A 25,929-nucleotide genomic window follows, 5' to 3' on the forward strand; every position below is an offset into this window, starting at 1 on the left:
GCCCATTGATTTTTCACTGCTGTGCGGTGGGGTGCGTTCCAGGCTGCTCTAACGTGCGCCTGTAACGTCCCACTGTGAAAGCAGCCTTAGTCTGACAATTGTTGCTTTTTTTTGTTTTTCTTTTGTTTTGTTTTTGACTGGATGCATTGTATAAACTCTAATATTTTATAAAGACAAAGGTGTTGATTCACTATAACAAATACTGTGCCTTATCAGAGTTAACATGCCTTATCAGACTTAGCATGCCTTATCAGACTTAGCATGCCTTATCAGAATTAACATGCCTTATAAGAATTAACAGGGTTGATTCACTACAATAAATAGCATGTCTTATCAGAGTTAGCATGCCTTATCAGAGTAGCATAGCGAGCGCTAAGAACTTATGCCTGCTAATTGCCAATGGCGAGAACTCCACTCGTCCTGCCCTGAGCCCCTGCGGGTCCAATCACTTTTCGGGTAAGTGAACACATAACATAAAATGAATGGCTGTGTTTTATGTCATGGTTTTTTTTTTTTTTATGTTGTGTGCGTTTTTGGTGCGTTTTTGGTGCATTTAAGTTAGAATTTTTACCGCAAATGCATTTTTCAAGCGTTTTGCATGCGTTTCAATGCGTTTGCGTTTCACATATACAAAATGCATATGCGTTTTGTATGCATTTTTCGTGCGTTTTTCTTTTGCGTTTTATGCAAGTCACTAGTAAGACAACAGGAAGCAGAAATACATCAGAAAACTATTTTTTTTTAATCAAAAATGTATAGAAAAACGTATTGGAAGACGCATACCATTGCGTTTCCCTTGACTTTCCTTATGTGTGCTTTTGATGTGTTTTTGAAGATTATGCAACAAAACCAGCGTTTTTGAAAATGCAGGCAATGAAAACGCCTATGCGTTTTTGATATGCATTTTTTCTTGCGGTCCATAGACTTCCATTAGCGGCAAAAACTCAGCGTTTTCCGCAACGCTTGCATTTCTGCTAAGTGTGCACCAAGCCTTCTGGACATTATCCCCGCACTGTCATTGGCCCGATAGGCTGCCTGTCACTTGACAGGAAACGTGACAGGCAGCCTATTGGGCCAATCAAAAGGCGGGGATAATGTCCTTTCTGCTGGGTACACACAATTTCTGATACGATTTTCCTATCAATTTCTGATTCGATTCTGTTATCTTTTTGTATCTATTTACATTCACTTCTTTAAGAAATCGATCAGAAAAACAATCGAAAATTAGATCGGACATGTCAGAAATTAGCTATCAAACCATCTATCTAACACAAAATTGTATGGTGTGTACCTAGCGTAAAAGTGATTGGACCCGCAGGGGCTCAGGGCAGGACGAGTGGAGCTCTCATCATTGCCAATTAGCAGGCAAAAGTTCGTAGCGATCGCTACACTACTCTGGTAAGGCACCTTAACTTTCACAAGGCATGTTATTTGTCTTAGTGATCAAGGCCGTTAACTCTGATAAGGCATGTGTTGTCCTGCTAAGGCAAGTTAATTCTGATAAGGCATGTGCTACTCTGATAAGGCATGTTAAACCTGGCAAGGCATGTGTTACTATGATAAGGCATGTTAAATCTGATGAGGCATGTTAACTCTGATAAGACACGCTATTTGTTATAGTGAATCAACCCCGATGTACTTAAAGGGGAACTGGAGAGAGAGGTATATGGAGGCTGTCATGTTTATTTCCTTTTAGACAATACCAGTTGCCTGGCAGCCCTGCTGATCCTCTGCCTCTAATACTATTAGCCATAGCCCCTGAACAAGCATGCAGCAGATCAGGTGTTTCAGTGGTTCAGACTTATAAGTCTGATCTGACAAGACTAGCTGCATGCTTGTTTCTGGTTTTAATCAGATACTACTGCAGAGAAATAGACCAGCAGGGCTGCCAGGCAACTGGTATTGATTAAAAGGAAATAAACATGACAGCCTCCATATACCTCTTACTTCAGTTCCCCTTTAAAGTGGATCCGAGGTGAACTTTTACTCATTGCATAATTGTGTTCCTTTCCTATTGTTTATAGGGCATTCATCAGGCCAAATACTTTTTTGTTTTTGTTCTAATACTCTAATTCCCTATAAACTAACTTAACCACACCCACGGGTTTTCAGAGAGCCTTGGCAGTAGCAAGGGCTCATGGGAGCTCAGTCTGGGCAGGAGGAGGGGGAGGTGTTACTAGCCATTGATTTCAGAGGCAGAGGGGAGGAGGGATTAGTTTTTTTTTCACAGGCTGAGTGCTGAAGATGCAGATAAGCTTGCCTCTGTGTAATGTTTACAAACATGGCTGCTATCATTGTATCACAGGAAGAAATAATCATTTTCTATTAAAGCTGTTTGCAGCTAGATTTGCTGTGTAAACTTTAGATAAGATATATAGACAAGTTACTTGTTATAGTTAGTTTTTCATCTCGGATCCACTTTAATTATTTTAAAGCTTAAAGAGAACCCGTGGCGGTGCGTCAGGGTGGCAGATGGGGCACAGAGGAATGTTTCCTGCCTAAAAAAAAACACCCCAAAGCACAGCCTCTGTTATCCCCTCAGGCATGCCGGTTAGTTGAGACTTCCGGTCCGGATAATGAGCACTTTGCCATACTGTGATACATGTCTAAGCAATTTTTCTTTAAGGATTTTTCGTCTACTTTTAGGTATTTTTTCAATTGCAAAGTGCTGAAAGTTACTCTAAATAGGAGATGAAAAATTATCTCCTAGGAGAAAACGCAGTAGAAAAACTAATTGCATATGTGCCAAAGAATTATTATTTAAAACTTTTTTTTTCCACAATAGTGCAACTTCAATTAATTTTAAAGGACCACTATTGCGAAAAAAGTAGGCAGTTAAAATCTGACAGAACCAACAGGTTTTGGGCCAGTCCATCTCCTAATGAGGGATTCTCAGGGTTTTCTTTGTTTTCAACAGCATTTCCTGAACAGCAGTTGCAATGTCTAACTGACAAAATAGTGTGCAAGTGAGTAGGGAGGCTGGCTGGCTGGTATCTTATGCTGGGTACACACATTACGTTTTTCCACTCGATTTTCCCACCTGATCTTTTTTTTTTCCGCTCGATCCTGCACTCAATTCTGTGCTAGATTCTCTTATCTTCGATTGTTTTTCTTATCTATTTCCATTCACTTCTATGGGAAATCGAGCGCAGAATCGGAAGGAATATCGGACATGCCGGATATTATCTATCAGATCCATCTATTGAGCAGAAAATTGTACCATGTGTACCCAGCATTACTATTTTGGCAGTTAAACTGCTGTTCAGGAAATGCTGTTGAAAACACAGAAAACCCTGAGAATCCCCCATGAGGAGATGGACTGGCCCAAAACCTGTCAGTTCTATCAGATTTTAACTGCCTACTTTTTTTGCCATAGTGGTTCTTTAAGGATACACTTCGCGAACAGGCACATATGAAATGCTGTATATACAAAGGATCAGCAGAAGCATGTTTGGACGCCGTTTCCATAAACGGAGACTCATGGAGCGGCTCGCCAAGAACGATAGGATTTGATTGGTTAGCATGAATTGTGCGCTTGAAAGGAAATTTGTTGGATTGAAGTGTGTTGCATATGCTAATAATTACATGCATTAAGGCGGAAACCCTATACTTCTAATGCAGTTACGCCGCACTCGCAGATATGCAAATCAGATTATCGTGAATGTAGGTACAAGATTTTATTACCGAGAAGTTGGCTCGCGGTCTGCGGGGCCGAGAGTGAAAATGTGAAACACAACAGAGCTGTAGGTAGTTGGCAAGTAAATCGACTTGAAAACAGATCAGAAGTCAGGAGTCTCAGGGAGTTCTGAAACCCTAAACCATTACGCTGTCGTACCGGGTTAACGTTTCTTTGCCTTCTGCAGTTCGTGTAATTTACCTGCCAGCAGCTCAGCTTTTCAGATTACAATTGATTTATCTATTCTCAGCTGCAACCTACTGATTATGTCAATTGACACCTTTCAAAGACAGTTATACTCTCTCTGAAATCTATTATTGTTTACCGCTAACAAACACGACTGTACGTTTCAATTGCTTCCAATTTTATTGACTGCTTTACCCAAAAGAAAATAAAAACAGCTGGAGAGAAACAAATACTCTATCAACATTTAAAGTGACAATGAAGAAAAAGAAAACTTATGATATAATGAATTGCATGTGTATTATTATTATTTAGTATTTATATAGCGCCGACATCTTCCGTAGCACTGTACAGAGTATATATAGTCTTGTCACTACCTGTCCCTTGGAGGAGCTCACAATCTAGTCCCTAACATAGTCATATGTCTATATTGTGTAGTGTATGTATCATAGTCTAGGGACAATTTTAAGGGGGACGCCAATTAACTTATCTGTATGGGATTTTTTGGGGATGTGGGAGGAAGGCGGAGTGCCCATAGGAAACCCACGCAGACACAGGGAGAACATCCAAACTCCTTGCAGATGTTGACCTGGCTAAGATTCAAACCTTGTGATGCAAGGCGAGAGTGCTAACCACTACACCACCGTGCTGCCACCGTGTAGTATGGATAATTAATAGAATATTAGTAGCAAAGAAAATAGTCTCATATTTTATTTTCAGTGATATTGTTTTTTTTAATCTATATAACATTGCATCATTCTCTAATATTTGCAGTTTACAAACTACTCAGCATTTTAAATAATTTTACAGAGCAGAGCTAACGACCTTTTCAGCTTTCCTCTGTAGTAAAATCTTACACAAACAAGATACAGTGAGAGGCAGTTGAGATAAAAGCTTCAGAAAACAGAGCTCTCTCCAACTTTGCACTTTGGTGAGCTCAGAGAGGCTCTTTTGCATAGATAACGACTGAAGTTTCTTAACTCTTCCTGAGCTGGAAACAATATCTGTGCTGCTAATGTTCAATTTCTTAGCTGTACTAGACATACAAATCATTATATCCTAAGTTCATTTTCACTTCAGATTTAAAGGGTTAGTGCATACTTCTCTTTGAAGCGGACCTGAACTCAGAACGTCCTCTCTGCTCTAAAAGATAAACAACAGCATAATAACCTTTAAAGAAAAAAAATTCTTTGTTACAGCTGATACAAACCCTGCAATAAATCTGCAGTGTGGCTACTTCCTGCTTTCATGGCAGCAGACATAGGGTTAACATCCTGTGTTTGCCAATTAGCTGCTCTGCCATGGCAGATGAGATTCCTGAGCTGACACAGAGATCAAATTACAGTGGTGATTAGTCACAGATGAGGGGGAATTAGTCAGGCTAAACTCTCTAAATACATACAGGGTGCATTTCTCTATGTTTTCTCTCTGTCCTGTGCAAGAGATCAGCACACCTGGATAGAGGCAAAGCTAGCTAAGCTAAGCACAGAGGTGCACTCATGCTGGATCCACATACCTCTGTGCCTTGCCTGTTACCCCGGCTTCCCATAGTAACTCCTTATCATTCGTCAAATAATTTGACTTTAACGCAAACCTGAAGCGGAAATAAACGTATGAGATAATAAATTGTATGTGTAGCACAGCACAGAACATTAGTAGCAAAGAAAAGAACCTCATATTGTTTTCCAGTACAGGAAGAGTTAAAAAAAATCTTCAGTTGTCATCTATGCAAAAGAGCTTCTCTGAATTCTTTGGCTCAACTTGGGTGGAATACAGTCCTGTTTTTAGAAGCACTTAAACAGCCAAGAAACAGTGAGAGGCAGCTTGAGATAAGGTTTTACTGCAGGAAAGTTCAAAGGGTCATCATTTCTGCTTTGTTTTATAGCTTAAAATACAGAGTGTATTTTACATTCAAAGTACTTTTATTAGCCTGTTTCAGCAGGCCTGCCCGACTGTCCCCATCTGCAGAGCTTTCAGGAACCTAATTGTTTTATTGAGCTAATTACCAATAGGTAAACAATGCCTTTTCATCAACAAAGGGGGTTAGTAATTAGGACTGTTTCTTCAAAGACATTGTGTGTGTCAATGTGTCAAGATAGCATCTCTGACTTCTGTAAATAATGAATGTGAGAAGGGGAGGGGGGAACATGGCAGCTTCTGTGCCAGGAGAGATTCCAGTGAAAGAGAATGTGCTCAGTTCCCTTTAAAGGGGTCCAAGCAGCTCTTGGCTTCAAATAGCTGCAAGGGCTGCCATTGTTCAGAAGCTCACTCCCCTGCTATTTTACAACTGCAATTATCCAGGCTAGGTGTGAAATTCTTCAACTGTAACTGATGTTTTCTGTTTGAAGTACAATGGGGGTTTGTTTGTGGTCAATTAAGTCTAAAGAGGTGATTTCTTATCTGTCCTCCACCATCTCCTGCTCAGGGACCTCAGGTCCTTTGCGGACGGACAAAGTGGCTAATTTAACCCTTAGATGTAAAAAAATAAGTTAAATTTTAATAATAAACCACATTTTTAGAATGCATTTTTAATTTGCTATAGAGCTGCCCTGGGTGTTAAAAATGATGCTCGGTTCACTTTAAGCTACAGTCAGATTTTCAGACAGGAAGAGGCTGGCTTGCTGCAATATTCCCTTCTATCACCTTTCCATTTGCTCCTCTTAAAGAGAGTGAATGGGGCGGGAAAAAGGAGGAAATGGGAGGGTGATAGGAAAGAACATCCCAGCAAGCCCGCCTCTTCCTGTCTGAAAACCTGACAATAGCCAAAAGTCACATTTTTCAAGGAGTGATTGCAGGCACTAGAGGTAACAAGGAGGGGAACGGACAATGCACAGAGGTACGTGGATGCAGAATGAACGTACCTCTGTGCTTATTTTAGGTAGCTTAGCCTGAGGTCAGGAATCCTTTAAGCGTGCTTAAAATGTAATAAAATGGGGCCCTTGATTAATAATGCAAAATACCTGCATTATTTATATAAACCCTTCTTAAAGGGTACCTGAAGTGACTGGGAGCATTATCAGATAAACACGTGAACGTAGATAGCCCCTGTCCTGCTTAGAACGTGTCTGTGTTGCTTATTTATTTTTATTGCAAAAGTTAATTCACTGACAATTTATATCTACAGTTGAACTGCAGCAGCAATTCTTCGGAAAACTAATTAGAAGCCACAAATACCCTGTGTGGCTGTGCAAACCTGGGATAGTGTGGTCATCAGTCCTCTGTGTGGGAGATGAGCGAATAAGTGGGATGATAAACATGGCCAAGACTTCAGACTTTCAGACCTTAAACCCAAAATAAGAATATTGGACTCCAGGGAAAGTTGTACTTAGGATTACTGCTGCAGACTCAATCACTGATCTCATAAGTTTAATTTCACTTCAGGTTGGCTTTATGAAGATACAGGCATGACAACCCCAGTGGCTTCAAATCACAGAATAAAGTGCAGTAGTACAAAAAAAAAAGTACTGTATATTCTGGCGTATAAGACGACTCCCCAACCTTTCCAGTTTAAATATAGCGTTTAGGATATACTCACCGTATAAGACTACCCCTCTTCCAACGCACACCAAATAAAAATTAAAAAGACATCATATACTGGTGCTATGCAACAGATACTAGTGCAGTATTGTATGTGGTACCCACTATGTAACAGTATACAGGTGATTGGCTGGTTGGATTGGTCAGCTCTCCCTAAGTGGATTGCTCAGCTCTCCTTGTCTCCCTGTTTATCGGAGCGGTATGGGAGAACAGATCGCGCTGTGCCCATAACACACGCCTCTTTCACCCGTCTAGCCACGCCCTTGTATCCTATTTACCTCCTTCTCTGCCTCTCAGATCTCGCATATGTGCCCCGCTTCACTACAGTCCTCAGCAGCGAGATCTGAGAGTCAGTAACAGGACAGGGCATATCACCCGGCATCCATGACACCCGGCTTATAAGACGACCCCTGACTTTTCAGATGATTTTCAAGAGTTAAAAAGTAGTCTTATACGCCAGAATATACAGTAGGTATTTTAACATTTTTAGAGCAATTCATCATTTTTCTACCAAATGAGAGGAGTGTTGGATAGGAGGTATAAAACATTTAGTTCGGGAAACGTTCGGTAGTTATGCGATAGTTATGCAGTAATTCTGAATTTGGTCGGTGTTTTTCTGTGTAGTAGTAGGCAGACACATGTAATAAGTAATATATATATATATATATATATATATATATATATATATATATATATATATATATATATATATATATATATATATATATATATATGATAAACTGCTCTTAATTTCACTCTCTTTTTTTCCTCTGTGAATTTAATTTCTGTCAAAATTTACCCATTTCATACCGCATTCCTACCGCACATTTACTGAAAATGTATTGACAATTTCCCGAATGGTCGTAAACTTGTTTTATACTTTTCTGTGAATTCTGCTTTTGAGTTACCGAGCTGAAATTGTTACCGAACGTGCAGTGATACATTCAGTAACACTCTATGAATGAAAGCCAGTATGTACAATGTAAGCTGAGCTTCTAATGAAATAAAGTAGTTACAGTGTGTCCTGATCGCTTCTTGAATAATATGCTTTACAATACAATATTCCAACTAAGTTTGTAAATTAGCACACTACATACAGTCATTATTAATGTTTTCACATAATTAAGGCACCGGAAAAATTGGGCACAGGGTAAAATCAAATTAGGCTTTCCCTGCCCCTGCAAAAGTCTGGCGACATTAATTATTTGTATTCCCCCTCCAGGTTGCTGCGGACTGTGGGGTAAGTTGTAATTCACCTGCCAGCCGAATTACGCTGTTTTTTTATTGCAATTTGGGCTCTATCCAATGGCATAACAATAGGGCCTGAAGCCCCTGCCCCCCCCCCCCCCCCGCACTTCGGGCTCTCCCCTCTGCGCCCCCCTCCAGCGTTGAATAGTTTGTGTATGCAGGCGGCGGGCAGCAGCAGATACATACCTTCCGTGTGCTCCAGCGTGGATGTTTCTCCCTCTAGTGTCTGACGCGACTTCCTGTATAAACAGGAAGTCGCGTCTGAGATTTTGAGGTGCACTCTGGGAGCGACCAAGTTTATGGAATCTGCTGATCTGAGGTTGTGAGAGGTGTGGTGCAGCTTCAGCAAGTCCTTCTAGCCGGTATGCTTTAAGGCCCCGTTCACATCACAAACACGGATGGCCATACGTGCGGAACGCAACGCATGCGAACGCACGCCATCCGCGCTTGTGTGCGTTGCGTGGCTGATCCCATCACTGAAAAGTGAATGGGACAGCGACACGTTTTTACCAAAAATGCGTGCAGCATGCGTTCCCGGAGCGCACAGGTCCGGAACGCATGCAGTGTGAACATCAGACAGTGCACTCTATGCACTGTCTGATGTCATGCGTGTCGGCCTCCCACACGCGTTTCCAAAACACGGCTGGAAACGCGTGCAATGTGAACGGGGCCTAAGCATTTTTTTTTTTAATACAGAATGTCTTATTTCAAGGACTGATTTTTGTAATGGAATAAACATATAAGGAAAAAGATACTTACAAAATGAAAAAAAAAATGCTCCTAAAAAATAGCGCCTATGAATGATTTCTCACTACTTAATAAGTTCCCTTCCCAGCTACCCCCCTGCTGGTGACAGACAGTCAATTTGTGGCCTAACGTTGGCAAACCGACGCCCTGGGTTAATTTATGCCAGAACGCTCTCCGTTGACACCGCAAGTCAATGTATATTTTTACATTTTTTTTTCTCATATACAGAAATAGTCCTACGGTAAAAGACACAATTTCCATGAGTTAGTGATATAAATGGACATAAACAGTGACTGTTCCAAACGGGAGAAGCCAGCGAGTCATGTGAGGTCAGTGCCCGCCGTACCGGAGCACAACATGGTTAATGTGTTTGGCGCTTTATAAAAGGATGGAGCAGTTGTTGGGGGGGGGGGGGGGCCTAGTCACTCATCCCTGCGTAAGAACGCCACTGATGAGACGTTACCTCATTACGGCTCCCTGTAATACATTTCAGCTCCCGCGTCTGAGGAATCCGCCGCAGATAAAATCTCAGCCAGCGTACCTGGAAAGACGGATTTACAAACACAGCCGTGTATATTACGGATCTAATAACCGATCTTTCTTCTCTCGTGCAGCCTCGTTCTCCAACCTCAGATGGTTTGTTCATTACCCAAATAAAAAAAAAAACTGAATTTTAGAAAAAAAAACATTTTTCTTAAAGCAGTAGGATTAGCCATACCATGCCAGGGAAAAAAACACAAAAATAAGTAGATAAATACTACTCACATAACACATGTATTGTACTGCCCATGTTTGATTTCAGTGAATTTTATATAATAAATTAAGAGAATTCTGTTCCTGGTGGGAACCATGTCTTTTGCCCACAGTTTAGGCTAAATCCTGATATCATTTCTGCCCTTTACTTTTTTTCTTTTCTCCTCCAATCGCTGAGTCACCTCAGCCTTGCTTGTAAACACAAGTGAGCAGAGGATCGTGTTTCAGATAAGCAGCAAGGTAGGGAAATAAAGGGAGGAGGAAGAATATATTATAGATAAAAAGAACACCCAGCATGCATCTGTTTGGCACGGACTACTAAAGGGCCAGTGCTCCTAAGGTATGTGATAACTCCATACCATAACAGCAGAAAAGGTTTTGAAAGTTTTGAATGCAGGATTAGCATCTTTATCACTTAATACACTCAGACCAGTTGCCGTTGAAATTAGATTTTTATGGTGACAATAACGCTTTAAAGGGAAAAGGGAAGTCTTTTTAACATTCTTTTGAGAAACTAGATCAGATTAATGTAAGCATCTTAAAGTGGTATAAAATCCAGCATTTCTTCTTTGCTCTAAAAGATTATTTACAGCATATAATATACTAACACAATTTTTTTTTTTTAGCAGAACCGCATTCAAAGGGTTAAAACACAGGACTTACTTTTTCAATAGAAAGCTTCCTGCAGGGAGATCTGCATCCGAACTGGTGATAACATTATCTTGTGTTTACTTACTTGTAGCAGAGAGGAATGTAAACATTCCCTGACTGTGTGCAGAAACCTTTTCTAATGTGTCCAGAACTGATACACTGCTCAGAAATCATTACTGGGTACAATATAAATACGCCAGTTATGAATAAAAATGCAAAGGCAGCTTTCAGAGCAAAAAAAACTGTACTTTGGGAACTTGTCATTTTTAAATGAATAATAATACTAATGCACAAAAGCAAATAGGATAACTGTATGGGATATAAAAAAAAGGCAAACACATTTTTATTGAATATTATATCAGAGCTAAATACCGCTTTAAATCGGAACCTGAACTTAGAACTTCTGCTGTAAAAAGATAAGCAACAGTATAATAACCTTTAAAGAAAAACATTTCTTTGTTACAGCTGATACAAATCATGCAATAAATCTGCAGTGTCTACTTCCTGCTTTCATGGAAGCAGACCTCTTGTTAGCACTCTGTGCTTTCAAATGAGCTTATCTGCCGTGGCAGTAAGCTAACTCATGGGAAAGATCTAATTACAAGTTGTGATTAGTCACAGATGAGGGGGAGTTAGACAGGCTAAACTCTCTAAATACATACAGGGTGCATTTCTCTGTGTTTTCCTTCTGTCCTGTGCAAGAGTTCAGGTCCACTTTAACATCGGCACTGATGCACCAAACTTAACTTGCTTTTCATATAGCGAGCAAACACTCAAAGTAAAATAAGCAGTCATGGATTAACTGAGGCTTGCTATTATTTTTCTTACCTTATTTTTAACACATTTCTGCTTGCTGAGGACTAAAAGGGGTACAGCAAAGTCCCCATTATCAGGAACTCAGGCGTCCAGAAGTCTCAACTAACCGGCATGCCTGAGAGATAACGTGGACTGTGCTTTGGGTTTTTTGAGGGGGTTTGCATGCCATAAAATACTCACCAAGCCTCCAGCGACGTTTTCTAACCTTCCTGTAGCTCCTAGCAGCTTTTGGTGTCCATGCACGGCTCCTGGCATGACATGTGACCCAACGCAGGTCAGGTGACTCGCGGGAGCCATACACGGAGGATGTCGGAAAGTCATTAGGAGCTACAGGTAGAGGTTAGTAGATGGCACTTCTGCCATTCATGAACTGCTAGATCACAGGTGTGGCACGCCAGGCCTGGAGGGCCAGATCCATGCCAGTGTAGTCCCTTACACACTCCAATGAGTTCTGGGTCACCATGAGCTTGCTGGTTAGTCTGTGCCTCTCGGATTCACAAGCCCTACTCCATAGAGCCAAATTAATCCATGCCATGCACTGATGAGGATCAAACAATCTGAAACAGTCTGTATGCATGTTGGATTATTATGGCTCTGTACAAATTAACAAGCTGACACATCATTGCATTCCAGCAGTTCTGGAGGTGTGTTTAGCTTCTAAGGGTAGAATGGTTAATTTGCATATATTCAGCAGTGGTGCCTGGGAGACATCTCAAGCTCACTCCAACCTGAATTATCGCAAATTCTTTCTGTTTTAGGAAAGCAAACTCTTGTTTTTCTTAACATCTTAGTAAGGGGGCTTTTAGGACCATTGTAGTCCCTCACACACTCCAATGAGTTCTGGGTCACCATGAGCTTGCTGGTTAGTCAGTGTTTAGGATGGACTGAGAAAGAGAGGAATGTGTTCTACCTGATGGACAGCACCTTTCCTAATTCAGACCCATCCATTCATTTGAGCTGTGTCAAAAATGTGTGAGGACCTCGGCCCTTGTAGGACCGGCTCTCCCTATTGGCTATCTACCACATCTGTCAATGTTACTGCATAGCGAGAGTGAGTTATCAGCTGGTCAGAGCTGGAGAAAAATACTGAACACTTTTGCTTGATTTCTCGAATGCGTTAATCTTTGTGATTTGCAATTTCTTGAGGTATTTACTGCACAAGACGGTAATTTATCTCACTCATTTATCTCAGTCTGTAATTTAAATTCTCTGTGCGGTAATAGTTGCGAATTGAAGCCTAAGTGTGGATTGGTTTGATCAGGGGCGTATCTGGGTGGTATAGAGCCTATGGCAAACACTGAAATTGCGTCCCTCCTCCCCCAGCCCTCTTCCCCTCTCTAAAAACAGCATCTTTTCTCACATACGTGTGAAATGTTTGCCTGTGTTCAGGATATTGCTTAAGTTACTTTCTTGGAAATCTCTTCGTATTCCCTCTCTGTACTCTTTTCTAGCACTAAGCCAAGTTATCACAGAGGCGCTCAAACCTATTGCTTGACCCACTGAGTTGTGCTCCCATTTTTGCCTGAGGAAGCGGGGTCACGCCCGTTAAACGCATTGCATTTGTGGAGTTGAATAAATTATTTGACAATTCTGTTTTATTGAGACTCAAGTGAGTTTTCTTTTTTTGTATGAGGGAGGTGAGTCCACCTTAACATCCCCCTCTCCTTTTGTAACGATTGTGGAATTCTCTCCGTGATCAGCGCACAAGATGTGCGCTGACACTGCGGAAATCTTCCACAAGCGTATAATTTGCGGGAACCCAGCAAAAGGTGCAATGCACCTGTAGAGGGAAAATTCCTGTCGACAGGGGGAGCTGTGGAGTGCAGAGGAACAGCTCCTCTGCCCTATCACACACGCCAGACAGGAATTGCACGAAGGGACAGAACGCAATCGCAAGAGAGGCGATTGAGAATGAGCACAGAGACAGATTGTATGTGTGTGCACCAAACTAGTCGCCAACCCGCGACAGTGCACACACCACAGCAGATATGAAGTAGGAACGCGATCGCGAGAGGTGCGATCGCCAGACGTGACACAAGGTTACAGCAAGGCAGAGCACGAGAGTAGCAAAGGCACAGCAAATCATACAATGAGGAGATACGGAAAATAAACGCTAGCTAAACGCGAACACCGCACTCATTCGCAACAGTGCACGCGTTTATGCGCGGTCTCCACGTGATAAGCACAATAGAGACAAACACGCCTAACTAACCACCGACAGACAAACATGAAACAGAGGACGCGAGCGCTTGCTTAACGGTTACCTCACCGAGCCTCCAGCAAGCGTTCGTAGCAGACAAGACAGATACACGAAAGCAGGAATGAACGAGAGATAGGATCCACAGCACTAGCGCAAGGCGAGTGCGATCCAGGCAGACAGAACAGAAGGATCCACAGCACTAGCGCAAGATGCTAGTGCGATCCAAGTACAGAGTAGCAGAACAGAAGGATCCACAGCACTAGCGCAAGATGCTAGTGCGATCCAAGTACAGAGTAGCAGAACAGAAGGATCCACAGCACTAGCGCAAGAGGCTGGTGCGATCCAGGGAAACAGATCAGAAGGGGCTACCAGTAACAACCGCTGTTCCGGTTAGCACCCAGACACACAGAACGATTTCCTGTCGACCACCGCTGGGACAGGACAATCGCAACAGACAAACAAAACAGATAAGCAATCCTAACTGCACTAGGGAAACCTGCCTAGTGCAGTCCCAGGAATTACTCTAGGCTAATCTTCAAACAAAGAGCAAGGCTGACACTCCAGGCGAGTGTTCCACAGGACTAACTCCTATGACCAGCCACTTACTGTGGGAAACATGGCTCTTTATAGAGCAAGCCCACAAAGGATGTGGCTAGGCAATCTGCATGACAAACATATGCAAATTCCTCAGCAGCAAGCTGCACAACTGACAAAAGGTCTCTCTTCCAGAGACCTGCAGAATGCAGACCTGAACAGCGGTCAAAAGGCTGCCTGCCTGCGCAGGCAGCCATGCGGATCCTCACACCTTTTAAGCGTTTTTTAAAACGTTTTACTCTACTCTGGCGCCTCTGTATACCGATGGAGATAAGGCAAGTTAGGTTCACTCAGATCCATAGCATGGGTGCACAGTAATGGAGGTGCATGATCAGGTAGGACACAAAAGGAGGAAGACCCTGCCCAAAGGCTTACAATCTAGAGGGAGAGGTAGGGGACCAGAGTTCAGCTGTGGGTTTAGAGCACTAGTGTATCTAGCTTGCTTTGTAAACACATGTGACCACAGCATAGTTCATATTTCAGCAGCTTCTGCAGAGGGGTGAGACGTATTTCCCTTCTCAGTCTCCTGTCACACTGAACTGCCCTCAGCCAATCAGTGAGGAGCAGGAATGTAGAAGGGGAGATATAAAGCTTCCCTCTCCCTGGCAATGTACCAGAATAGAACCAGGCTGACTGAGATAAGATTTATTGCAGCAGAAACATTTATAATTATATTGGGATGCTTGCCATGCAGGGTCGGGTTCTATACTTGTTAATAAACGCAGAGCAGTGGGTAAATGGGGTAAATGAAATTTGATTTTATGGCTGTCAATCCAGCTTTAATTTATGGTGATATTACCAATGTGCACACAGCGCACAACAATCTTATCAGAGTTAACGCTAGTAACATATTGGGCATTGCATACAAAATGCAGCCCGCATTGTGTACGTAACTCACCTTACATATACATAACGCACTACTTGTGCACAGCAATTTTTTACATTAGTAAATCAATTAGTAAATATTTAAACATTAGTAAATCAGCCCCATCCCTTCTTGGAAGACGGCCAGCCAGGGGTGTTACTACAATTCATGGGGGCCCCAGCGAAACTCTGATTAACCCCCACCCCCAAGTTTATACCCCTTCCCTTGCCTTTCCCTGGTGCCCTTCACAGCCTGGGGGCCCATCTCACAAGGTTCATACAACAAGTGTGGCCATCATTATCTTCACACCCATAACAAGTGTAGCCGCAAATACACCTGATCTGAAGTATAGTCAGGGCCAGATTTCTGGAAAGGCCAGAAAGGCCACGGCCGAGGGCGATAAAATTACATAAGATAAGAAGGGCGGCATGACTTGGAGAGAGAAGAGGTCATATGTCAAAGTAAATCATCTCTTCTGGTCCCGCAGCGCAGCCATCCAGCGCCCTGCTCTGCACTAATAGCTGAATTCCAGAGTTCCCCAATCCCTGCATCTCTCTCTCTCACTTCCTGATGTGTTAAAACAATCAGGATCAATCATAATAGTCACCGGATAATGCATTCCTTTGTATGATGGACATACAGATCGATGTGAGAAATACCAGAGATTTACATTACAAAGCAGATAGAACTAAGTTCTGCTGAGTTTTAATGCAGGCATTCCCAAACATCAGTGAGCTCTGCTAGTTTCTTCACCTCTTTTACAGCTTTGACACTGACCCCAGCAGTTGTTAATTTATCTAATCCTAATTTATGACTGTTTTCCTTTTTTTTTTTTTTTCCTAGTAGCAGTGGTCTTTTCTCTTCCTTAGTTAACTCTTTCCTGACTAATTTTCTGTCCTCCAGCTCCTACCATCTATGAGAACTGCAGGGATAAAAATGCTGTTTTCCTCCCTTTCATTGCTAAAATGTCATTTTAAATGACACCTGAGCAGTGGTGCTCATCCAATATTCGGGTATCCGAACTACCCAGATAATCTGAACTTTTTCCACTATCCGAACTTTGAATAGCAATTCGGATATTTTTTAAAATCCGAATAGCACTATCCGAGCAAACTCGGATTTCCCATCTGAGAGAGAGAGAGGGATTTTAAGTCCCCACATCATTAAAAAAACATGATGCTACATGCCCCATTTACCCTAAATAATGTTTTAAAGGCAATTTAAATAAGCCTTCTTCAGACGTTGTTCTCATATACTGTCAATATGTTAGTGCACACCACTATATGTACATTCAGCATTCAAAGGAGTTTCATAGATTTTTCAGCACATATAAATAATTGTCATTCAGATGCACAGGACAGAAGGAAAACAGAGATATGTACCAAGTATGTATTTCGAGAGCCTGTCTAATTCCCCCTCCTCTGTGTCACAAGTTGTAATTTGATCTCTACACTGTGTCACCTGGCTGCCACAACCTCTAAGCTCATTTGAAAGCGCAGGATGTTAAAAATATGTCTGCTTCCATAAAAGCAGGAAGTAGACACACTGCAGATTTATTGCAGGATTTGTATCAGCTGTAACAAAGAAATGTTTTTATTTAAAGGTTATGTTGTTGCGTATCTTTTAGAGCAGAGAGGAAGTTCTGAGTTCAGGTCCACTATAATTACAACAGAACATCCAAAGTGGGTCTTGACAGGATGTTTGCTACTTACCTGTTCTCTGTTTTGGATGGGTGTCTCTCCATTGCACTGCCCTGCCAGTTGTCACCTGTTGGTGGCTCCGACTGCAGCCAGTCGCACAGAGGACAAAGAAGCAGAGCATGCTCTGGCCACTTGCGCTCCTTGTAATTTCTTGCTCCTGACCATCAGAGGCGTAGCTATGGTTTTCAGCGACCGGGGACAAAGACTATTAATGCGCCCCCCAAAGTGAAGGTTGCGGCGCGTGCAGCGCGCCGCGCCAAAAAGGGGCGTGGTCACATAATAAATGTGGGCGTGGTTATGGGTGGAGCCAAATGTATATGGAGGTTAGCAGGCTCACGCTCACCCACCCTCCCTCAGTATGTACCTTCCAGCATGTTCCAAGACAAATTCAGCAATCATGAGCCCCCCCCATCAAGACAAATTCAGCAATCATGAGGCCCCCAACATAACCAACTCAGCAATCATGAGGCCCTCAACAAGACAAATTTAGCAATCATGAGGCCCCCAACAAGACAAATTTAGCAATCATGAGGCCCCCAACAAGACAAATTCAGCAATCATGAGGCCCCCAACAAGACAAATTCAGCGATCTTGAGGCCCCCAACAAGACAAATTCAGTAACCATGAGGCCCCCAACAAGACAAATTCAGTAACCATGAGGCCCCCAACAAGACAAATTCAGCAGTCATGAGTCACATAAATAGACAGCATTTCACATAAATAGGTAGAATGCCCCCTTAATATGGTAGACACCTCTCACCTGGCAGCAGTTCTCCAAAATACTCAATCTGACGTGGTTCCCCCAAAATAGGTAGCCCCAGGTCTATAGTTGTCCCCAGAATAGGTGGCCAGCAGTATAGATGTCCCCAGAACAGGTAGCCAGGGGTAGAGATGCCCACAGAACAGGTAGCCAGGGGTATATGTGCCCAGTATATGTAGGCAGGGATATGTGTGCCCAGTATATGTAGCCAGAGGTATATGTGCCCAGTATATGTAGCCAGGGGTATATATGCCCAGTATATGTAGCCAGGAGAATAATATGTGCCCAGTATATATAGTCAGGCGTATATGTGCCCAGTATATGTAGCCAGGGGTATATATGCCCAGTCCATGTAGCCAGGGGGTATATATGCCCAGTATATGTAGCCAGGGGTATATATGCCCAGTTTATGTAGCCAGGGGTATATATGCCCAGAATATGTAGCGAGGGGTATATATGCCCAGTATATGTAGCCAGGGGTATATATGCCCAGTATATGTAGCCAGGGGGTATATATGCCCAGTATATGTAGCCAGGGGGTATATATGCCCAGTATATGTAGCCAGGGGGTATATATGCCCAGTATATGTAGCCAGGGGTATATATGCCCAGTATATGTAGCCAGGGGTATATATGCCCAGTATATGTAGTCAGGGGTATATATGCCCAGTCCATGTAGCCAGGGGGTATATATGCCCAGTATATGTAGCCAGGGGTATATTTGCCCAGTATATGTAGCCAGGGGGTATATATGCCCAGTATATGTAGCCAGGGGTATATATGCCCAGTATATGTAGCCAGGGGGTATATATGCCCAGTATATGTAGCCAGGGGGTATATATGCCCAGTCCATGTAGCCAGGGGGTATATATGCCCAGTCCATGTAGCCAGGGGGTATATATGCCCAGTATATGTAGCCAGGGGGTATATATGCCCAGTATATGTAGCCAGGGGTATATATGCCCAGTATATGTAGCCAGGGGTATATATGCCCAGTATATGTAGCCAGGGGTATATATGCCCAGTATATGTAGCCAGGGGGTATGTATGCCCAGTCCATGTAGCCAGGGGGCATATATGCCCAGTATATGTAGCCAGGGGGTATATATGCCCAGTATATGTAGCCAGGGGGTATATATGCCCAGTATATGTAGCCAGGGGTATATATGCCCAGTATATGTAGCCAGGGGGTATATATGCCCAGTCCATGTAGCCAGGGGGTATATATGCCCAGTATATGTAGCCAGGGGTATATATGCCCAGTATATGTAGCCAGGGGTATATATGCCCAGTATATGTAGCCAGGGGGTATATATGCTCAGTATATGTAGCCAGGGGTATATATGCCCAGAATATGTAGCCAGGGGTATATATGCCCAGTATATGTAGCCAGGGGGTATATATGCCCAGTCCATGTAGCCAGGGGGTATATATGCCCAGTATATGTAGCCAGGGGTATATATGCCCAGTATATGTAGCCAGGGGTATATATGCCCAGTATATGTAGTCAGGGGTATATATGCCCAGTCCATGTAGCCAGGGGGTATATATGCCCAGTATATGTAGCCAGGGGGTATATATGCCCAGTATATGTAGCCAGGGGTATATATGCCCAGAGTAGGTAGCCAGGTGTCCCCCTCCCTGGCTCCCCAGCAGGAGGGGAGCAGCGCAGAGAAGAGGGAGAGCTGCTCTCCCTCCCTCGCTGTCCCCTCCATTAATGTCCGGGTGCTGGCAGCGGCGGGCGGAACTTACCTCCGTCTCGTCGCAGCGCGGATGGATCTGCCGCTACTCTGGTCTAGTCCAGACCAGAGCAGCGGCTGCGGGACCCGAACTTCCGGCCGGCGCTGGAGCGAGATGGAGGTAAGTCCCGCCCACTGCGCCAGACACCCGGACAATAACGGAGGGGACAGCGAGGGAGGGAGGGAGAGCCCTAACTAAGGTGAGAGAAGGGGGGGAGATGGCCCCCTTCTCCACCGTCCGCATAGCTCTCCCTCTTCTCTTCTCTGCGCTGCTCCCCTCCGCAGAGGGAAAAAAAAAATCAGCTCAGCTGGGCGCCCTTAGGGACCCGGCGCCCGGGGGCACTTGACCTACCCCAACCCCCCCTAGCTCCGCGCCTGCTGACCATAGCCGGTACAGTGTTATGCATACTTGATAAGTACCAGTCATACATCAGCGTCATTTCTCAAGTATGCATGTCCAGAACACTATCAGCTGCTGTGCACATTCGGGCAGGAGCGCAAATTACAGGAATTATTTGTTGAATGGGGGACAGAGCAGCACAACTGAAATGAGCCCATTCAAACCAGTGATTGCTAGTCAGAGTGTTGGACACATTTTTTTTTTGGGGGGGGGGGGGGGGGGGCGCTTGGTGACAGCAGGCCTAGGGCACTGGAGAGTACAAATCCGGCCCTGACTATAGTCCCCTGTATCGGAGGAAGGGAAGGTTAGTAGTTGGGGGCCCCCCACAGCTCTGGGCCCCCTGTGATCACAGTTGCTGCCCCCTCTAGCTAGACCCCTGCGGTCAGCAGCGCAGCCTTCATGTTTCTTACGGCACAGGTTTACTTTCCTTTAAAGTAACAAAAGTGGGAACTTTTTCTATCCTCCTATAATATACATGGGATTCATCTACAGCCCCAGATTCATGTGCAGTCACCGCTTCCCCTGGTGGATTCAATCAGCACAGCGACAGAGAAGCCCACGCCTGAAGGCTGAATGTAAAGCATGCTGTCACTCCTCCATGTGCTTCATCTAAAAATACATCTGTAATGATAAGCCTCAACAAATGCCATGTTGCTGGGTTATTAGCGGCAGATAGAGTTACCCACTCTGAGACACTGTCACTGGATAAATGTTGGCCCAACAGGAGGCGGCGGACATATAAACCATGACAGGGATGATTATTGGCGCTCACTGCCTCTCTTAAACACATCACATGAGCAGCGAGAAGGAATCAGGCCTCTTCTTGCTTCCCCTGACTACTTAGGGTTCCTTTATAGCAGGGATGTCAAACTCCGGTCCTCAAGGGCTGAGGTCCCAATACATTTTTGCCACAGCTCAAATTAATTGATTTGACTGAATCAGGAAAGATTTCGGTCATCAACACATTTCTCCATTTCCAAGTCCATCCTAAACACTGGCATGGCGTGGCTATAGGTGCCAAATGTGCACCGGCCATTGCCAACCTATTCTTGGGATTCGGGGAACGGGAGGTGGTCTTCGGTGAGAAATTTATGACATACCAGCCATTTATTTTTGGCTGGCATCGTTACGCTGCACTACACTAACCCCTGATGCCCAGCAGCTACATTACACTGACACTATATTACACTTCACCTTTAGTCGAAGATCTCACGTGATCCAATTGTCATGCTCCTTTTCTGCTCCGTCTCCGGTAATCGTGCCGCTGTAGACTCCGGCCTTCGACTAGAGTTAGGAACAGGAGCAGTGGGCAGCCGTGATTGGTAAATCTGGGGCAGCGCCCCCTTCCTTAAGCCTGTTAAAGTCCCTGTATGACCAGCCGATTGTGACCGGCATGTACCTGTCACCCGCAATACCCTCAGGGCACCCCTGACTTCCCGCTCCACAGGTACTGGCGGACTGGTAGCAGCAGACCGCAGCAATATATAGGTATTTGTGAGGGGACCACTGGCATAGGTCCGCATTGTATTTTTTGGAATATAAGACGCACTGACTCCCCCCCCCCCCCCAACCTTTGGGGGAGAAAAATTGTGTCTTATAGTCCAAAAATCAAAATGGATGAACAAATAAATATATATAAATATAGAAGTCATTAAAATACATTAAAATGGATCATTGGCCTCAATTCATCTATCAATATATAAATGAATCAATATATAAATGAATATTAACCTCCCTGGCGGTGCATTTCTGTCTGGAATTATGAGTCAAAAGCGGTAGTTTAAAAAAAAAAAAAAAAAAGAATTTTAAGGCCTCCGATTCTTAAGTAATAACTCACCAAAATATATAAAGCCTGGTAGACATTCCACATATAAATAAAGGACTAAAACATAAATTTGTTGAATAAATTAAATTTATGAATAAACTTAAAGAGAAACTCCGACCAAGAATTGAACTTTATCCCAATCAGTAGCTGATACCCTATTTTACATGAGAAATCTATTCCTTTTCACAAACAGACCATCAGGGGACGCTGTATGACTGATATTGTGGTGAAACCCCTCCCACAGGAAACTGAGGACTGTGGTACTCCTGGCAGTTTCCTGCCTGTGAACCTCATTGCATTGTGGGAAATAGCTGTTTACAGCTGTTTCCAACTGCCAAAACAGCAAGCAGCAGCTACATCACCTGCCAACAGTAAAAATGTCACCATGAAATAAATGTCAGAATCAGGGATGTAAAAGATTTTACAATGGGTAAACACTGACTAAATCATTTATACATAATTATTGTAAAAATGAAGCACTTTTTTATTACATTATTTTCACTGGTGTTCCTCTTTAAGATAATGATAAGCCTGCTGACCACCTAACATCTACCTAATAAACAGTAACCAGCACAACTGTCATCTACGTGTTTACTATTTACCTGCATCAGTGTTTTACTTCAGCTAGCATCTCGAAATATGCCTGAAGAAGGGGACTAGATCCCAGAAAGCTTGCATCATTTAACTTTATCAGTTGGCCAATAAAAGGTATTATCTCCCTAACACTGCTACTGCCTATAGAGTGTGTCCTAGTGGCTGCAGCTCTGGTGCTTTGGGTCCGCCAGGAGATGTTGGTTGGTACATATATACCATATATATATAGCTAGTAAAAAGGCCCACCCGTCACAGCCGCTATACCCCCCCCCCCCTTGCAATGTGTGCACATTCGCGTCCAGCTTTCTCGTTCCCCACCACTGTCTGAAGTATATGCACACAGGGAGCTGCTTGCTTGGCAGTTGGAAAAAGCTGTTATTTCCCACAATGCAATGAGAACCTCTGTGAACCACACACAACAAACTGTCAGATCCGACCCTGTGTCCTAACTGCCCTGGCTGTGCACATGCTCAGTACAAAAAAGCCAGGGACACACAACCATTCAGTTGATGTATACATGGGTGATTATAGTTAAAAAAAAAAAGAGCATCACTTACATTTTTCCCCATCCCCAATGATGTCATGCTGCCCGACGTCATGCTGCACTGCCGCAAACCGCCCCTCGGCCGTCCTGATTGGCCACCAGGGATCCCCGGAAGAAGAGCGGAGAAGGGGATTCCGGTGGCCAGGGGGAGATGCCTGGGTCCCGCTGGCAGCACCGATCGGACTCAGAAAAGTGCAGCGCGCGGCGGATTTGGGCGAGCCCGAGCTGAGCTCGGGATTACCACTCTGGGTTAGTGAAACTCAGCCCGAGCTCAGCTTGGGAATACTGCAGGGGGGTTACAGGGATTTTTTAAGGGTTTTTTCTAAAAAATTTGCATACTTGGGGCTTCTACCAGCCAGCCCCCTGATGTGGTCCCACACCAGGGCCCACATCAGTCCTCAAGGTTCCTCCGGTCCCCCGCCACAGCTAATTTTCAGTTCCGGTGACTTACAAGTCGATGGACACTGCACCTGTGCAGCCCTAGCTGCGCACATCCTCGCTCCCACTCACGTCGCTGGGTGCGTCCTGGGCAGGTGCAGTACAAGATTTTCTCATACTGTGCCTGCGTAGGACGCTGCCAGCGACATGAGCAGGAAAGAGGACATGTGCAGCCAGGGCCGTGCAGGCGCAGTGGCCGGAAGGCAGCAAAACGGAAGGTGAGCCGCGGCGGGGGACCAGAGGACCCTTGAGTACCGGCGTGGGCACAGGACTTCTTGGCTGGTAGAAGCCCCAGGTAAGTGAATATTTGAAAAAAAAAATCCTTAAAGAACTCCTTTAAACAATCACTTATGAATCAATTGGAAATAATTCCTATGATGAATTCATGCATTCATTCATAATCCAGCAGATTTTGAATACTATGAACACACTGTGCAGGTATGCGCTCATACTATGTGGAAGTGCAAAAACTAGCCAATCATCTGAAAATAAAAATTGGATGTGTGTACGGACATTAACTGCTGGCTGGTAGTTATAATTTTTACAGTTAAAGGTCAACTGAAGTAAGAGGGATGTGGAGGCTGCCATATTTATTTCCCTTCAAGCATTACCAGTTGCCTGGGGGCCTATGGCTAAAAGTATTAGAGGCAGAGGATCAGCAGGATAGCCAGGCAACTGGTATTGCTTAAAAGGAAATGAATACCTTCAGTGGCATACCCTGCATACTGTAAGGCTGCAGGTGCTCACAGCCCCGGGTGCAGCCATGGGTGTGGGTACCACTGTGTTGCTCAGTCACTGTGTTCTTCTACCTTGGGAAAATAGCAGCAGGCAGTGCAGGGGACTGTACTACTTCCGGCACTAGTCTAGATGTATCACCCCTCCCCCTTCCTGTCCATGGGCAATGTGTCTCCTCGCACTCTACACACAGCCTGCAGTGAGTGAATGTGCAGAACAGCAGGGTGAGTAGAGAGAATGATTGCTGTGCTGCAGCTGGGACATTCCCTAGGTATGCCACTGAGCAGCCCCACATCCCTCTCGCTTCAGGTTCCCTTTAATACTTCAATAGGTTTATATTCAAGTGTTTATGGCAATAAGGATGATAAAACACACAGGTCCCCTTTAACAAAATGTAGCCTCTGCACGGTCATGGTACAGCTACGCTTGCCTTACTGGAAAACAAAATGCGAAATCAAGATTAGAGCCTTTATATTACACTAGCATTACGGGAATTAGTAACGGAGAAGAAAAATTAGTTAGAATCAAACCGTGGCTTCTCAACCTTTGTGTGTGCCAGACTTAAAAATGTTATTTCTCAACCCAAATCTGTAGTACATCTGAAAGCATCATAGCAAGAATTAGACATGTTCAATTAGCACAACAGTTGTGTAGGGAGGGGGGGGGGGGTAAGCCTCAACTGTTGGAGACCAGCCAGGTATTTTTCGAGAGAGAAACACAGGCTAACATTCATGCTTCAGGTTAGATTTGGTCGATAATGTATGTTTGAAGGAAGTATGCTCATAAAGGATTTTCCACAGTTATAAGAATACAAAACAAAGACATTCAAGCCTAAAGCAGTGTAACTTCAGCCGCTTGAGGAAACCCAACACCGAGGTACCGGCGCGGCAAGCTGTCCGGTCATGTTTGGCGTTTGCTGAAAGGATAATGAGATGTTCGAAGGGTAGGTTATTTAAATTGAATTTGGTATTGTATAAATCTTTTTTTTTTTTTCTCCTTTGCACCCTCTAGGCTCCTTCCTGTCTCTGTGAGTCATGTATTCAATGTCTGAAACTCGAGAAGGTCCCCTTGATAGACAACTTCTGGAAATGAAACCGGATCTATGGCGTTGGGTCATGTGAGCGGCTCTCTCCATCTCGCTGACTTATCTTTAGTGCGCATTTATGTGGGGATAAAAAAAATCCATAATTCAGAGGAGGTCTTGAAGTTTTATGGTGCTGCAATAATGCGTTGTGGCTGAGGCGAGGCAGCGGTGAAGGGCCCCCCTTACCCCCGATATCCGATATATTTGTCTTTCGTCATGTGCAATCTACGCGTCCGCATCAGGGGAGGATTATTTTAAGCTGCGGCAAAGTGAAAACAAAAACTCAGCCTCCTCATACAGTTTAGATGTCCCAAGTTTGCTCTACATTCCTGCGTAAAAAAAATGATATAGAATAAAAAATCGTCAAGTTTTGTCTGTTTATAAAAAAATCTTTTCCAAAAACTGCTCTAGGAATTACTCCCTGCATCTGGGTTCCCCTGGATAGCCTAACATTTTTAATATAATGGAAAGTCTATTTCTCCGTCTTTGGCACTTTGAGGGCCCGTTCACACTAGGGGCGTTTTCCGCCTTTTGTCAAGCGCAGGCGCCCTAAAAAGGCTTGTGCAATGATCCCCTATGAGAGAGTTCACAGCTGCGCGGTTCGTTTCCGATCCGCTCAGCAAAGCTGTTCCTGTACCATTTTTGAGGTGTTTTTGCTATAATGGGAGGTATAGGAAAAACGCAAAACGCTCACAAAATCGCTTTGTGCAGAAATTGCATGTTTTTAAGAATAAGTACATTGTATTTATTCTTTTCCGGGTCAAAGAGTTCACTTCCTGACTTGCGTCAGGGAGTGAATTACAAAACCGCTCGGAAAAAGCACTTAGAAAAGCGCTTTTT

General features: G+C 43.8%; 1 long non-coding RNA gene across 1 annotated transcript in view; it reads left to right on the forward strand.

The window, feature by feature from the left end:
* LOC137571026 (uncharacterized) overlaps positions 1-25,388 on the forward strand; it is a 36,629-nt gene extending 11,241 nt beyond the window's left edge. The window contains exon 3 of the long non-coding RNA XR_011031288.1: positions 25,017-25,388. This is a non-coding gene — a long non-coding RNA (uncharacterized lncRNA). The remainder of the gene's footprint in view (positions 1-25,016) is intronic.
* The last annotated feature ends 541 nt before the right edge of the window (positions 25,389-25,929 follow it).

This window comes from Hyperolius riggenbachi, chromosome 4 (genome assembly GCF_040937935.1).
Source record: "Hyperolius riggenbachi isolate aHypRig1 chromosome 4, aHypRig1.pri, whole genome shotgun sequence".
In the NCBI taxonomy this organism is placed as follows: Eukaryota; Metazoa; Chordata; class Amphibia; order Anura; family Hyperoliidae; genus Hyperolius; species Hyperolius riggenbachi.